The 17,725-nt window shown below is 50.5% G+C and overlaps 1 pseudogene; it reads left to right on the top strand.

The window, feature by feature from the left end:
* The window catches only part of LOC149277476 (exonuclease mut-7 homolog), a 63,459-nt pseudogene that overhangs the window by 15,834 nt on the left and 29,900 nt on the right, over positions 1–17,725 (top strand).

The following is a 17,725-nucleotide window of genomic DNA, read 5'->3' as shown; positions in this document are numbered from 1 at the left end:
TTTACAAGGCTGTGCTGACCAGGGCTGACACAATGGAAATCACGCCTCCCCCCTCGCTATATGTGTCTGTACCCTGGGGACGTTAGCCCGGGTGTCTGGTTACCGCACACAATGCCATCTTTAAACACCTTATTAGCTCGCTAGATGCTGGCGGTGAAATCCTAAGCAGGTCCCACGCTATTGTCTGTGACCCCACATGGTTCAGCCGCGCAGGAGCGGGATGGGGGGCTTCTTTTTGTGGCTTGAAAGCTCTGTTCCTGCTTCCAGATGCCGCTCTGTATCCGATCAGCGCAAGACTACGATACTGTTCTTATTCCTAAAGCATTAAGGAGTCAATCAGGAGCAGAGTTATAGATATGGAGCAGTCGCCAGGAAGACCCTTTTGGTTGCTATGGCTACTGCACAACTTTAACAACTCTGCAAACCATTTTTTGGTTACTCCTGCTGAATTTATGTTATATTTCAATAAAAAATAGCAGAATTGCGAGAAAAGTATTACGAGAAAATATTGTGTTGGTGCCCCCGTAGTGACAAAACCCTGTGATCTCTCTCTTAGGGTATTTGAGTGAGTGATTTATTCCCTGTGTCCTATTGCGGGGTATTTGGGTAACTGGGCAGGGTATTAAGAAGAATAATGGGGTTTATTTACCCCGTTTAGTTTATAAAGCTGTTTCTATACACATTATCGGGGCTTTTAGGGCCGTAGAACCCTGCGATCCCCTCATACCCAGCAAACATTCTGAGCCCATAGAAAAGAGGGGCATCGGGGGAGAAAAGAGGGGCATCAGGGGAGGAGAGAGGGGCATTACGCGTGATATTTAAGGGGGGCATCCGATTAATGTGGGTTAAATGCTCCCCAACCCATGGAGCTGTGTAAAGGCTGCCATGTTTGCTTGCTTTGCAGAACACGGTGCGGGAGAATCGATGGCTCCAGGAACAAGCGATTGATCTGATCGTCCGATATTGTGGCGTGGAAACCGCCAGCCGCTGGGCCTTAAAATCAGGGATCCCTGTGGAGGTTCTACCTACAGACGTGGCAGACGCCCTGAACGACCTGTGTATCCAGGAGAAGTAAGTGACGATGGGGACGATGTCAAATGTATCTAGCAGTTAGGAGAGGAATAAGAAACACGGGTTTCAGCTCATTCGCTGCTCGTTTTGGGTTTCCTGGAATCTGACATTTACGAAGGACGAGCCACCGACGACTTCCCGATCCGTACCGCTTACAGATCGCATTAATGCTTCGGCAAAAATCTGCTTTAAAGAAACCGAAATCTTTGTGATTTTGGGTTTTTCCCAAATGCCCTTTTTCTGCACATCTGGCTTCTTTTTTGTACTTTCTGTAAACAAGACCTCGGAGGAGATCAGAGGCGGAATTGGTCTTCTGGGGATCTATAATTCATTCTGGCCTCTTTTTAGAACTTTTGGTCTGTAACCAGGGTTTGTTTGGAGGAGACCCTTCAGAACGCGGCCTTTATTTTGAGGATACGACGACGAACGTATTTTTTTTTCTTACAAAAAAACATCCTTAAGCTTTGCAAATCAGACGTAGATCTCCACAAAGCGTCAGCTTTGTTAAAATGTTACCAGATTTATTGCTATTGATCCCTCTATACGTATCCGTGATGTTGCCGCATTGCTCAGAAAACCCGGGTTTAATAGGAAACGATGGATATGGAGCCAAAGTCTGCGTCTGAGCTTCCTCCAAACATCTGGAAGGAGCCCCGGGGACGCTCTGCCGTAAACTGTCATTATTTCTAGTTTTTAGCAGAGATTTAGCTGGAAATACATCGCTCGAGAAATGCTGCTGATTGTTTTATAGCAGAGCAGCAAGATAAGGGGAAAGAGCCGGAATCTCATCATTCAGCTCTGTGGAATATGACGTGGCAAAATAAATGTATTAATAATAATCCGAACCAAACTTTTCTACAAAAAAAAACACCTTTTTGTACGTTCTTTCGATACACCTGATACACCTGGTATATACAGCGATCCGAAAACAGGCAGACAAAAAAAGATTGTATTCCTTTTGAATGTCTACATTTTCTCCTAGAAGAATAGTTTTGGGGCATTACCTGCCTTTCTGGACTGTATGGCAGGGTGTCCGCTTACCATTAGGGTAGATCCTGTAAGGATTACGAGGGATCTGTGCTGCTGACGGATGTCCTGATGTGTTACAGTGAAGGTGGCTTTGGATCCCACGGGAATTAGGATGCGATCAGGTATGGATCTCAGGGGAGAGAAGGGTTACCCGCGTGGGAACGGAGTCTCCCGGGCTCAGGTCTGAGAAGGATGCCGAGATCCTGTGTACCGAAGCCATTCCCACCGCTCAGGTGGCGCGGCCGCGGGGTCAGGGCGTGTGAGAACGCCGTTTCCCAGGCTCCAAAGCCACAGCGCAAACAAGCACCATCACCCCTGCCTGGCACTCGGAGCCCGTCCGGATCCAAATCCCGAAAACGCGCCCCGTCGCTAAATAGTGTGCACAAATATTGACTTCTCCGCACAGACGCACAAACACGGGACGCTTTGTATGCTGTTTGCACAACAGACCCGCGAGCGAGCGAGCCAGCAGCCGGAGCACAAGGCCGGCCAGTGACTGCTCACACAGTAACGCAGTGTACGGCCGGCGTGGGAACCGCGGGTCCCCGACGAGCCAGCCCGGGCTCTGACGGGCCCAAGGAAAGCCACAGGCTCCGGCACTTACATGTCTGTCGGGGGAATGTCCGTGAGATCAGCTGTCTGTTTGCAGATGGGATTTAACACTTTAAAGTCCAGACGGCGGCTCGCGGAGACACCGTATGAGAGCCGTTTTTTTATTTATTCGGCTAATTAAACATAAAATGTCCAAAAATGCGGGACTAAACGAATCCAAATGACGCTTCGGCTTATTAGCGGGTTAGTAAATGCTTATTATTTTAATTCCTGGAATGTGTAAATATAGAAGACGGCATCGAAATGAATGGAAATGTAACAAATTCCTAAAGACGGTTCTGTGCATTATTCACCTTTATGCTGTACTGGCATGATCCCGGAGTATGTGTTAGGACACGCTACATACATGATACGTGTGTGTCTTGCTGGGTGTGCGATCAGGGACGCTTTCTTTTCTATTACTAAATTCCCACGTTTTGCACAGTAAAGTTTTATTGTGTTTTATGATGAATGCCGTAAAACGCAAGAAAGCGGGTAAAGCGCTGCGGAATAAAATCAATAAATAATGTTGGGTGGGCTCGGTAAAGGAATGAGGGGTAAAAAAGGAATTATGAGGGTTTTTTTTAAAGAACTGCATTGAGCTCCAATTATATTAATCCCGTTTAAATGCAGAAGCCAAAGTCAGACTCCCCTCGAGCTTCGGCAATAATGTCGTTATTTATGTTTCTCCGTTTCTCTTTTTTCTGGGGCTGAAATCCCAGATATTTCACCTTGTCACAGCGACTTCCTCCGTCCCGGTTTCCCAGAGGTTTTATTAATGATAAGTGCGTTTCTCCCCAGCTCTGCTCAATGTTACAGGCTGCCGGACACCGACAAAAGCCGTGACGATCTGCAGTCCAGGAAGGAGCAGTATTACCAGCTTCCCATTCCCAGGGACGCCGTCTACTTTGTGCAAAGCTCTGCGGATCTGACCCTCTGCAGAGACCTAGTGCTGCAGGTAACAGCCACGCTGCGGGGAGACGCCGGCAAATGCCCTCCCGGAGCGTTAATCTAGCCTAATGTTTGGGCCGCAGCGTCCCAGAAACACAACTGGCTAGCGAGTGAGTCCAACAGAAGGAAACTCCCAGTAAAATGTCAGTAAATATTCAGAATCATGTATTTTAACACAGTTTAGTTTATAAAGCCGTTTCCTGCTGTTTCTATACACATTATCGGGGCTTTTAGGGCTGTAGAACCCTGCGATCCCCTCATACCCAGCAAACATCTGACCTCCTAGAAAAGAGGGGCATCAGGGGAAGAGAGAGGGGCATCAGGGGAGGAGAGGGGGGCATCAGGGTCTCAACAAGGGACTGGCAAACTAAACAAGGACATGTGGGGCTAATGCGTTAGAGCCATAAGCTGAAGCGTGAAGTAAAAGTTGGACCGTGTGATGGAAGATCTGGGGTCAGGGATGAGACCATAAGATAGAAACCAGGTTATAGGATATCAATGCCGTGCCACCGTCGTGTTTGAATGGTTCATCAATGATGGTTCTGTATGTCGCCCTGTAGGACGGACAGGTGGTCGGGGTGGACATGGAGTGGAGACCCTTGTTTGGAGGTCTGGGAAGGCCAAACGTATCCTTAGTACAAGTGGCGGTAAAGGAGGCCGTTTTTCTGCTGGATCTGCTGCCAGAAAACCTGACGGACACGGAGGAGATCAAAGATAAAAAGGGACAACTCACCGGCTTCATCAGGGACCTGTTCTTGTCTCCCACAGTCACAAAGCTAGGTTAATATCATGTGCTTTTCGGTCTCATTTAGAATAGCGCTACTCGAGGGGAAAAAAAAAATTACTAAATCTATTCCCCCCCCCCAATTAAAAATTCTCTAGGTTACGACATGTTAGGAGACCTGCAAAGCCTGGATTCCACTGACAACGCATTTCAGGGACTAGAAAAGGAGAGGCGACGGGTTGTAGACCTGTTTGCGATACATAAACAGGTACGTTTGTGACGTGTGATGTGTTGCGATGATGGAGGAGAGGTAGACTGGATCATACATATAGAAAATGGTGGCCTGAGACTCGTTACTCACCTTTGGCCCCAGACCCAGCCGTGAATTAACGGAACCGCTTCCTTTTATTCACAGCTCCTGCGTACCCACCGTAGATCCAGGGAACCCAGCGGGCCCGTGGACGTCTTTGACGGTTCAAGCGGAGACAATATTTCAAAGCAAGCGGAAAAAGGACTAAGCCTCCTAGTGAAAGATGTGTTGGGAAAACCATTAGACAAGACGGAGCAAATATCAAACTGGGACAAACGCCCCCTGCGGGAAGATCAGATCCTGTATGCAGGTACTAGAGGGGGGGCACGATACGGCCCTAAGAACAGAAAGTGTCCCGATAGCCAACGTGGTCAACGGGCAGAGATCTTCATCCTGGAGATGTTTATATTCTGTCTGTTCACTAGAGATGTTGGCTGTGTTCTTACCTGGACATAGGTGACCCCATTCACACCCGGAATGAACCTATTTTATCCCACTGTTCCCACCATAATTGTGACCCCAGCAGTAACCTGTGTTCAGATAATACCGTCAATATCTCAGGGTCTGCCCAGAACTGGGATTTGGGTTTTTAGATTTATTCCATTGCGGGCAACGTCTGTAGATGAACATTTTTCTTTTCTTTTACACTAAAGTTTACGTGTCTCTGCCTTTTAAACGGGGCAATGACATTAGAATCACCCCCCCGGTGGGTTCTGGTCTGGTGACATGTTATATGCTTTCTCGCCCCAGCTGCTGATGCGTATTGTCTGCTGGGGGTTTACGAAGCCCTGTCTCTGCACCCAGAGCAATTTGGACTCAACGCTAACTTCAAAGAGTCTTTCAAAGGTCCCTCCGTATCCCAAAAGAGCCCGGAAAACCCGCACTACAGGGAGAGCGCCAGTGCCAAAAAACAGGTACGGGTCATAGACAAGGTGGTGATTTTTACTTGTTTTATACAATAAGCACGTTTTTAAATTATTCTTCATGATTTCCATTGGCTTTGATTCGCTGGGATGAGATGCAGTCTGTTATTATATATTTTTCCCAGATTTTGGAGCGTCCCTCCGAGGAGACTTACAGTCCATCCCCAGAGCGGCCGTTGTCCCCCCGGGAGTTCAGTGTAATTTGTGATAACATGCTTCAGGGCCTGGGCCGATACCTGCGCTGCCTAGGGGTCGATGTTTTGATGTTGGACAACGATGATGACCACAGAAGAGCCGCCGAGGTGAGGAAGCGCCCGTACTGCGTAGCGCGGCTCGGAATCGGCCGTCTGGTCCCAATGCTGGAGCGCGGGCTGGCGGTTGAACCCGTTTCTCTGGGTTGTGGCGTTAGAGTCCTTATGACTCGTCCGTTATCTTACAGATCGCCCGACAAGATGGCCGGGTCATCCTGACGTGTGGCTTCCCTTACCAGACGGTGAGTATTCCGGAGTGTGGTGCCGCTGCGGCTGATACGAGGCGTGAACCTCACCATGTAGAGAAGGGAACGTATATACACATAAATGACACGCTGCGCGGGTGGGTGCGTACGCGCGTGCACACTTCATGGCGTATCCTAGAGCAATGACTTCTGCACTAGGGGTGCATGGAGCTCCCTTGCTGTACAGAATAAGGTTTCGGCGTATATAGTCTTTTCTATGCGTTCATTAATGATTGGGGGAGCATTGAACATGTAGTATGTAATAGAATTCCTGGGTCTTAGTCTCTGATACCGGTACTGTATAATTCGGAGTAGTAATGGCGGGGGAATAACTCTCCGCTCCCCATTCGCAGCTGCGTTCCCAGGTCGGGGAAGGAAGATGTTTCCGGGTGAACTGCTCGGAGAAGGCGCGGGAGCAGGCCATCAACGTCCTGAAACATTTCAACATCCGCGTCACCCTCAAAGACGTCTTCAGCCGCTGCCAGGTAAGAGACGCCTCTGATCTTCAGTTCTGCTTGCGTTCTGGGCGTTCTGCTTGCGTTCTGGACTCGCTGTCCAATATCCGCTAATGTCTGATGCTGAGGGGATCACGGGAATCTCTCGCGGGGGGTATGGGGAGAGCCGGAAGCCTTCCCAGGCTGAACATTAAGGAGAACCAGTGTGTCTGTGATACGCAAGGTCTCGATATATTCCGCTCCTGTACATGCATAGCCGGTATAGTTAATGTTGCGGTTAATCAGGGCAGAAAGGGTTTATAATCGTCTGACATGTAATTATTTCACTTGCTTATAATTATCCTAAATCCATACAACTTATTAACAAAGGAGGGAATTTATTTCAAAGGAGGAGAAAAGTTACAAGAGACCAGAATCTAACACTAGAGATGGAATGGAAGGCGTTTCCTTTTACTGAGAGGAGGGTAGATAAGTGGAACAGCCTCCCAGCAGAGGTGGTAGAGGGTAATACAGTGAGGGGATTAAACATGCGCAGGATAGACACACGGCTCCTGAATCTAAGACGAGACCAACGAAATACGTCTGTGACGTGGCTGGCTCCCCCTGTGGCTGGCATGTAAGATCCGGCAGTGCCGTACGTGCCTCGGAATCTCAGTGGCCAGCTCTGGGCTGTCGCGTTTAATTCCAGCTCGTCCGGAGAGAGCTGCTGTGGGCCGCTGTGGATATTTTACGCGATTCCGCAGGCTCGCCGGCACTCGCGCTGTGAATGAATAACCTCATTCATGCGATCCGTGGACGTGGGAACGCATTCCGCGCCGAATCGGTTTTTCAGAACACGTTTTTCTGGTTTGCAATTCAAACCGCAAGATACCTGAGATTAAAGCGAGAGGCTCTGCAAGCGAAGAGTCCTGGCGCGGCTTCGTTATTTCAAGAAACAAACATTTATGGCCCCGGCGGATGCGCTTTAATGGTTACCTCGCGTTCGGCTACCAGACAGGGAATGTTCCGCTTTTAAAACTTTGTACCGGGATTGATTTTTATAAACAGACCCCGTAATATCTCCCGGCTGGAACGGGGGGAGCGTCACCGTGTAATAGCGCCGTCACAAGTGACTTCGGGAGGAAATGCTATGCGCGTCCCACGGGTCTTCCCCGCTGTGCGTTCACAAAGGCTGCGAGGTGTCGTCGTGCCGGGGCTTTTCTGCGCATACCCTAGCCTGACATGTAATATCCGGGGTATTTCCCACACGCTGTCCCCCCGTATCCCCTGCCAAGACCTCCGCAGCAGGCCGTGAAGGTTAGGGACGGGGAAGGCAGCCAGATTCGGGGTCCTTAAACTCCGCCGGCCGAGAGACGAGATCTGCGTGTGTTTTGTTCCCCGCCGGTCTCCGGGGTATTAACGCACAGCTTGTTTGCCCTGGTTTTGGTCCGATCAGTTTTTGAAGAGTCAGCTGTAAAAATCAAGACTGAAGTCGCCCCCCCCTCCTTAACCAAAGACATGTAGTCTGCTGCTTAATGCCCCTTCGGGGGGCTATTAACTCCCTGCCTGGCCTTCCACTTGTGCCGGCCCGAGGGTCCTTCTGTGGGTCTCCCGGTTCCTTTCCCTTCGCTTTTTGTCTTTACATCCAAAATGGAAACGGTGGACTGGAATTTGTCGTCTCCAGGAGCCGGGCGCTTTTTTCCGGGTCTAATACCCCAAACAGCCCCACCGATGAAAAATGCACACAATTTATTTGATTATTTACCTGTAAATGCATAAATAATATTTCCTCCTTCTCCGCTGATTGCATTTCTCGCCGGTTTTGGCGTCTTGAATCAGCCAGTCGCTGGTGGAAAAGCACGTGGATTGAAATGGATGGGGGGCTTCTTGCACATGTGTTTGAGGGTCTAGTTAGACCCCCTGGACCTCTTGAGTCGGAATTGCCTGGAGATGAGTGTGCGCGTTACTGTGCGGCCCAACGAGTCTCCTGTGAATACATAGAGGGGACTCTGATGAGGTCATGGTGGCTGCCGTGTCATTTTAACACAATTGCCCCAGTTGTTAAACGTATTTAGGAAGCTGTAACATTGTGTCACGGCGTGACGTCCGACGCGTACGAACTCGAACCCCCTTCCTTATCATTAGGATATTTAACGTTGATGTGCGTTTGCTGCCAGTGATTTTAGGTGAGCGCCCCGCACCCCGCGCCCCGTTTCACGCTCGATCTTGGATTTCTCCACTCGATCTGTCGCGGGGGGTGGGGGGCCGCCTCTCTTTACAGTGCATTTCTTTTGAAGGCTTAATTACCTTCCAATTAGTTAATGAATAAACCCTTCCTTCCCACTCTCCGCCCATTCAAACCCAGTACTGACCTGTGAGAAGCATGCGAATCCCCCCTCCTCCCCCGCCCCCCAGGCCACATACCCCACTCAGTGCACTATTCAGACCCCATGGCCTGGGGGCAGATTTATTCTACATACCTGTCTGATCCAGGTGTCCTGTTATTTGGGTTAATGCTCTCTGAATTAGCATTTCTATTTGCACTGTTAAGTGTTATCTTAACCACAGAGCTCACAATCTAGAGCAGGCATAGAGAATGGCGGCACGGATAGGGGGTAGGAATACGGGATAGCAGAAAAAATATAGAGATTTCATTTCTATTTTATCGGGGAACTGGCAGGCAACGGCCTTTTATCAGCCTCCGTGCGGGATCCGTTATATGGAGTCCTCGCCGTGTCATTCTGAGAGATCAGTACGTTCCAGCCCTGCTCGCGGGAGCTTACAATCTAGTCGGCTGAGGGGAAGCGAGACAGTAGCTTCCAAACAGCCGCGGAAACTTCGTTATTTTTTATTGCAGTGAATAAGAGACGCGAGGACGTAGAATTACCGGCCGCTGTCTCCGTCTGATCACCGGGGTCTTTACCTGTTACAAATGCCTCCTGATTCTGCCTGTGCGCTCGGAAGTGGGGACCCCCCGGTGTGTGTGTGTGTATGTATATATATATATATATACCCCCCCAGTATGTATATATATTTATATATGAGCTCTGTGACCAGCAATTGTGTCCCAAGGAAATAATGGCTGCATCCGACTGCACAAAACCCCCAAGCATTTAGGGCAGATCGTCCTCTTAACCCCCCCCCCCCAGTAGCCGGAGGTGAATGGAAGTTGCACTTAATGATAGAATCCTAACTTTGGGGCAATTCCATTGATGGGCTGCTGGGGGTTCGTCCTGAGAAGAGGACATTCCAGAGGGTATAACGAGGTCCTGACAGCGCGGCCTCGGCTCCCGGCCTCCTTTGTTGGCAGCCCCTTTGAACGCGTCGGTCATGAATACGCGTTATAAATTCCTGGGCTTTTCAGAAAGCGGCATCCATCTCCTCCCCTCTCCGGACCCCACCGGCCACCAGATCCACCCAACGCCCTCCGCTCGGCTTTATGGCTGCCCCCTCATTTACATCCGCATGGGGTAACCCCCCTCTCGCCCTTTCATTTGCAGAGAATGCGCTGCTTTCCACTCCAGAGTTAGCGATGCCTTTATATCACCCGACCTGCCCTGGTCATTGCCGGCAATAAACCACCATGCGCGGCTTAACAAAGATGTATTATTATTCATTAATAAAGCTCATTCCTGACGGACAAAGCCGCATGTAGCGACCGGCGTGCCAGACCCTCGCTTCTGCCCTTTACGCTGATCTTAATGTATGCTTTTCTAATTGCTCTCTTTAGAATGGTGCTTAGGGGGGATTTCTACCCAAAATACGGGCTGCTAGCCGTGTACAAAAGCCCAGAGAGCAAATTCTAACGTTCCAAAGTATCATCATCCCTTCGTATTGCGACATTACTTGAAAAAGAGTGATATTAGTTGCCCGTGCCGTTCTGTGAGTAGCCAAGGGCCGGTGACCCCTAGACCTCGGTAGTCACAATCATGATAGCGAAAGGTCACATTATCATTACTGTTTTCTTATTAACGTCCTCAGATCCCACTGCGTCTTTTTATAAAGACGCACAAGCAGGTGTCTCATTGGCTCACAAGAAAGGGGTACAAATATGATTTTGGTCATTTTTCTGTTTCTGTCCTTTTTGCGTCCGAATGCCTGTAATAGTGATTTATATTAAGGGTCGGGTTCGCTGGTGCCACCGGCTCTTTCTCTGTAGGACATTGCTGGTTCTTAAAGGTTCTGGGTGAGATGGACCCGTTTTGGGGGGCGCAGTTCCGCTCATTGACCAGAGGTGGCGTGAGAGCACACAGCATCGGCTGGCAGTCCCCAGCGCTTGCATTCCAAGTCATTGGGGTATCTGATTTCACCCCGAGGCATTAACTATTTCACTGACCGAAGGGTTTCAGATGATAGCCAAGGGCAGGCATATAGTTATTCATGTTAGCCGCAGAAAGAAAATTGATTGATACCTTTGCTGACTAAGAGAACCGCGTTAGATTGCCCGAGACGGTCCTGATACCCGCACTCAGAGGGTGGGGGTTAATATTATAGTTCATTTTGAATGTTTTTGGTCATTTTTCCCTGTTGTGATTTTCCCTTTAAATCAGTGCAATAACTGTTACAATGTATTGTTTGTAGAACTTCAAATATAGTGATGGAATTTATCTTTGGTTTCCATGGCGACTGCTCATAATTTAACCCCCAGAACCGACCTTTGTGGCTTCTAAAACCCAAGCCTCCTTCGGATGAAGTAACCGTAACCTGTAATGAGGGACGTGACACTTCTCACACCCCAGTCTGCCGAGGATAGGCTGGCGCATTCTGTTTGGGGCCGTGGAGGGCGTCTGCCGGAATGCCAGGCCCGGCAGGGTTAACGGAGTTTCTGCTCCCAGAGGCTGCCGTTTAATTGGCCGGGGAATGAATGGAAGCGCGAGGGAGCGAGATCGGAAGGAGAAGTGTCGAGGCGCTTCCACAGCTGCATGTCATAAACCCAACAGCTGGATCTTCTCCCCGCAGCCCCGCTGGCGCTGAAGGAGTTACGCGCTCATTAGAGATCTGGGAACGCGGGGTCTGCAGCTGGAGTTTAGGGGTGTCTCTGAACCCCCCGACAGTTACAGCCGAGTATACTGCGGGCCGTGGGGGCATAAACCCTGTCAGGCTGTGTACATGCAGGGTGCAGACAGATAAAGGGGAACTTGAACCCCTGTGTAACTGCCCCCTCCCAGCTGCCCCTCTACCCCGCTTGTTACCCTAGATGCAGATCTCATCCAAATGCATTATATACGAACCGTACGAGAGCCACATGCACCATCTAATGAAATTATTATTAGGATATTTACGCATATGATTTCATGTTAACCTCTACCACTTCTGCTGGGAGGCTGTTCCATGTGTCTGCAACATATCAGCTAGGTATAAGCCAAGAGCAATAAAACACTATTAAAGTAATGATATTATCAGAGTGAGGGTTCCGCATAAACGGCAGTTTTTTAATGGAAGTGGGTAAAAGTAGAGCAATCCTCTTGGCAACCGACGGGTTTTTTTCTTCCGGGAAGGATTTAATTGGACTTTTTGCGTCTGATACGCCGGTCTGTTAACCTCTAGAAGGTGAGGAAGACACGGCAAGGATAAAGCTCGCTGGCAGAATATCGTAGCCCATTTAATGTGTAGCAGGGTGATGTTTGTGGGGCCGGCGGCGGCCCCTCCGGCGGTTCCCATAATCTCCATTCCCACGTGTGATGCTCGCCAGGCCTGCAGCAGCTGTAGCCTCATCAGCGATGGCTTCCGAGAAAAGGTGTCCCCCCCCCCCCGCCTGATCACTCCCCATCACCATCTTCCCATCACAATCCCGCAAGCATTAACCCCCTACACACCATGGGCCCCCAGGTGCCAGGTCAGAGGGATGTCACCAACATGAGCAGTGATGATGTCACACACCAGCCCCACTCGCTGTACCGTTCCAGCTGGATTTGGGTAAATTCCAAGCACTTTTAGGCGCGATACATTCTTATTATTTTTTATCTTGTACTCCCCAGCGCGTTTCAGACTGCTAGAAAATAAGAACACGTACGCGGCGGCAGACGGCGCGTCTCGCTACATACTAACACGTTGTCAGGGCCGGGGGTTTGCCTGTCCTGACCGCGCGGCGGCTGCAGCCGGGTCGGCACGCGTTGAATGCCTTGCTTTCTGATCTCATGCAGTCTGTAATTTGCTCTACACAAGGGGCCATACAGCCTTATCTTCAGGCGAGAAAGTGGAACAGCCTCCCAGCAGAGGTGGTAGTGGCTAATACAGTGAAGGCATTTATACGCGCATGGGATGAGGCCGACAGAATGAGAATTCTGTGCCAAGGACTTAAAGTCTCTTTCAGACATGAGAGGGCAGCAAAGGCAAAAGTGTCAGGATCCGGCTTCCAGATCCCGGCAGTGGGAAGTAACTGCCCTGGTAGGTGCAGAAACCTAAAAACACAGAACCTGCTGGCAAATCGGCCCCCGTCGGCCCGTCTAGTCGCCCATTTCTCTTGGTTTAATGACTCAAACTTTAATCAGTCTTTGGTCTCGTCTTTAAAATACTCCCCAGGAACCCCCCATCCGGACCCCGGAAATAATACTCCCCAGGAACCCCCCCGTCCCGACCCCGGATATAATACTCCCCAGGAACCCACGGTCCGGACCCCGGATATAATACTCCCCAGGAACCCACGGTCCGGACCCCGGATATAATACTCCCCAGGAACCCCCCCCATCCGGACCCCGGAAATAATACTCCCGAGGAACCCCCCATCCGGACCCCGGATATAATACTCCCCAGGAACCCCCCCATCCGCACCCCGGATATAATACTCCCCAGGAACCCCCCATCCGGACCCCGGATATAATACTCCCCAGGAACCCCCTGTCCGGACCCCGGATATAATACTCCCCAGGAACCCACTAATTGGGAACATGCGCTTCTTGCCTCCGTGGCCTTAGAATTTCTGCCCCCAAAATCCCTGCTCTTTTGATTATTTATTCAGCAGTTAAATTCATTTGCTGAGAGTTAACAAAAATATCCAGTTTTCTGCAATTTTTGTCCGCATTGATGTTTTTTTTATGCATTTATTATTACTGGAGGTGAGGCAGCAGGTCACGTAGCCCTTTGGATGCCGTTGTGGGGGGTATAAAAATCCCAGGGTTGGGGCTCCTGCCTGCGAGCCTCTCCTCTCTCCCCATTCCCACCAGCCTCCTTTTCTCTGACTCGGCGAGAGGTCGGCCCTCTGACCCCCGCTGGGACACCATTATTTCTCCAAGTTCCCCCGGGAGCTACTGAGAGAGACGGCACAGAGGGGAACCGGTGTTCCCAAGGGCGGTGGGAATGAGCTGGGGGGGTCCCGAGACTCCGAGGCTGGGAAGGGAGAGATATGGCGGGGTGGAGGAGATGGGGGTTCTTTTTAGGATACGGAGTGATTTCCTACACAGCCGAGGAGTGCGTGACGTGGGGGCAGTGCTGACAGGTGGGGCAAATCATTGGTGACGTGTCCATCGGCCCACCTTCTGATACGGTGAGAAAAGTTCAGATGTGTAGCCGGGGGCCGTTCAGAGCGTCTCCCTTTATTCTATGGAAATGTGAGACCCACTTAGAGCTGCCTCCCGAGGCGGCTCCATTATACACAGAGATATACCCTTTCCAGGGGTAGAGAGCTGCTTGTCAACTTAGCCCCGGGCAAGGGTATTAGTGCCGGTGCTGGGGCAGATCACATGAGATATGGGAATCGGATGAAAACGTAGCCCTTTTCCCTGAGAACCTGCCCCTCTGTCCCGAGAACCTGCCCCTCTGTCCCGAGAACCTGCCCCTCTGTCCCGAGAACCTGCCCCTCTGTCCCGAGAACCTGCCCCTCTGTCCCGAGAACCTGCCCCTCTGTCCCGAGAACCTGCCCCTCTGTCCCGAGAACCTCATCAACATGAGAATCCACCCAATTACTCCAACAATCTGCCCCTTTACCCTGTGGAAATGCCATTTAACTTACCCCTGTTACCCAACGACTCTTCCTGCGTAACCATTAGACCCCCCCCAAGAAGGCATCCATTAAACCTGGGAATCTGTTCGGATTCTGCCCAATAAACCCAACAATCTGCCCCTTCGGCATTGGCTCTGAAACGTCACAGCTAGAATCTGCCCCAGTACCGCATGAATCTGCTTATTTACCCTGACCCCGGACAGACCTGCCCCTACCCCCCGTGCCCGGGTACCGGGACCCGTCTGTTGCCCGCACATCGGTCTCGCGATGGGAATTTCGAGCTCTCTGGCGCTGCTCTTGTTTTTCTGGGAAATCCGGATATTCTTGGCAGCTTTATCTCTACGGAGAGACTTTGACTTTCTGACGGTTACTTGTTTACTCTTTTTTAATGCAAAATAATTAAAACACCTTGGAACGGACGCCCCTCCTAAACCTCGTCACCGTGTGTGTATGGTGTGGGGGGGTATTTCCGCCCCAGTTCGCTGCTTCTGGCCCACTCTGCCCCCCCAATCGCTGGGAAAAACCACAGCTCAAGGTTAATTCTTTCTGAAGCTTTTGGCCCAAATTCAGGAACCGTGAGAGCAGCCTGGGCCAGACACAATAAGAAGTACGTCAGCCGGTGCAGGCGCTTCCTCCGGGCCCCTCGCGTTCTGAGACCCCTTTGTGCTCAGTTTCTCTCCGAGAGATGATGATCAGCGCCGGCCGGCAGGAAGCAAGCGGGTTCTGGGCTTCCAGGAGATGTGAACCCTGTTAGAGGAGAGTATCCAGAGGCCCGAGACATCCGCCTGCGGCCCCCTCTGCTCTGTTTGGATTCCTTCTCGCTTCCTTTCGGCTTCCCCTCTTAGGCCGTTTCTTCCTCCCGTGTGATTTCAGCTCTGGTCTTGTATTCATTATTCTACAGACTTATTTATTTAAAAGTTCCCCAAGCAGCCTGTTTTATTAATGTGTCCTTAAGGTGTAACGTAAGGAAGTAGTAGATCAGTGGAACAGCCTCCCAGCAGAAGTGGTAGAGGGTAATACAGTGAGGGTATTAAACATGCATGGGATAGACATACGGCTCCTGAATCTAAGACGAGATCAACGACTGATTAAGGTTTGAGTCGTTACAGCGGGAGAAACTCGTAACTTTCTGTGTTACAAAGTTTCAAGACGTTTCAATAACTCACTTCTATCGCCCCTGTTGTGCAGGAACAAATCATTTCCCAGCATGCACCTGTCTTGGTCAGGCACATTTTTTTAATATTTTGTATATTGACCCACTCAAGACACTCAGAAAGCGTAAGAAACCGAGACTGGAAGCGTGCCGGGGGTTCGGGGTTCCGCGGTGTCCCCCAATAAACGTGTCAGCGCCGTATAAACGTTTAAATAATTATTATTTAAATGGCGGTTTCGTTCTCATCCTGCATAATTTTCCACTTATGTCATTAAACCTCTCAGCGCGATGAAAGATATTTCGATGACATCATTTCTCCCAGGAGCCAAAGGCGTGAAGTCGGCTCGTTTGTTGGCTGGGGGGGGTGAATTATTTATGGGGATGGATGAGATGCAGACGTAGATCCGGAGCGCACACCGTTAGGTTTGTGATCACATCATGTAACACTATCAGCTCCTCCAGTGTGAAGTGCGTGGGGGAGGCCGACGCTCCACCAATAGCTCTTCTGATGTCATAGTGATGTCATGATCTGGGCAACTTTGCTTAGAACGGAGTGAAGAGGCTTTTAATAACCCAGCTTCTGTTCGTTTTCTTTATTGGCCACAATATGCCCTTTTCTAGCCGGTGTTGGCCACACGGAATGTATCGGTCACCGGACGTGTCCTTGAGGTTGGGCACTGAAACGCACCGTCATGGTCCAGGGAGGAGGGAATCTGTTTGGGGATCAGGTAGCCGCCTTCAGCGTAGATTCTCGACTTGTTGAGTTCCCCGTCTTTTTCATACACCGGACTGGGCTCCGGGAACATGTGGCTCGATGGGGGTTTGCGCACCATGAAGGATAATATCCTGACTGCACGTCGTTACACGTATGCAGAGCCGCCCGGCAGAGGCATGATCTGGCCGGAGGTCCTGCTCTCACCCGACCTGTAAGCCCCCAACATGACCTGTTCCACGCTGGTCCAGGCGGAGCTCTGTCGGGGGATATCCTCTTCTCTCATCCAAGCCTCGTGCTTCCTGGTGGGGCTCTTCCGCCCGTTAACGCCTGCTCGTTTCCCGGCCTTCGTCGGAAGTTTGTAAATAAACACTGCGCCTGATGCTCAGCAGCTGGAGGGGAGGCTCGGGCGGACGGATGGGCCGGGGGGCCGCGGTGCAGCTTCCTCCACGTCCTGACGGACATGCTGTCACACAACACCACTACAAACGGCTTCCTTTACAAACACAGACACCATGCCGTGCTGGGCTACCCACAGGCAGGCTGTCACCCAGACACACACGCTATCCCACACGGACGCTCCAGCCACCACCGCGTCCACACGCTTACACCGACAGATGGTCAACGCGATCGGGTCCTCAACACTAATGGGTAACACGGCGTCCACTGCCCCCTATTTAATGTGAAAGAAGATGTGGTTTTTACTAAGGAATCCTGGGAGTGGATGGAGGCAAGACTTAGGTTGCTTAAATTAATTGTAAGCTCTTTAAAACAGATATCAGGAGCCATAGAGAGATTACAATCCACTTTAACACCTGGCCATCAATGCTAATGAGTTTAACGATCTGTTAAGAGCAGCTAGGAAGCGTTGGCCAAGGTCCCATTTACATTAAAGGTCTGGTTTCTGAAGGGTTAAAGCTTTGCCTGTAGGACCGACGCGGTATGCGATGGATTCCCGCGCGTTTCGCTGCATTTGATGCGATCGATGAAGCAGATTCTTGGAGCCAGTCGCACCTGGGCTTTACCGTTCCTGTTCTTCAGGCCGTCTCCGTCCAGTTCCTTCACCGCGGGGTGAAACGTTTATAGCTCTGAATGGAAATCGTAAAGCTATAAAAAACCGGCAACGTCCGTTTCTAACCTGACCTATTTTTTAATAAATATATAATGTACATGATGTCATATACCCGCAGGAGACGTCACAGCGGTCTGTGCTGCAGTCTTCATGTTGGAGAAGGTACAGTTTGGGGATATTCCCTGACTTTGTTCGGCTCGGTGCCCCGGGGCGTGGGTTGTTAGCGCTGGGGTGAGGTAAGGGAACAGGTGAGTAAGCTCCAGGTGTCATCCTCTCCCCCGATCCTGTGGCCACACGTCAGGATCTCTGTCTTATCGAAT

Source organism: Sceloporus occidentalis, unplaced genomic scaffold, assembly GCF_023333645.1.
Source record: "Sceloporus occidentalis isolate IW3139 unplaced genomic scaffold, rSceOcc1.0.p SCAF_214, whole genome shotgun sequence".
NCBI lineage: Eukaryota > Metazoa > Chordata > Lepidosauria > Squamata > Phrynosomatidae > Sceloporus > Sceloporus occidentalis.
Note: the sequence above shows the minus strand (reverse complement) of the source record. Positions and strands in the feature narration are given on the sequence as shown.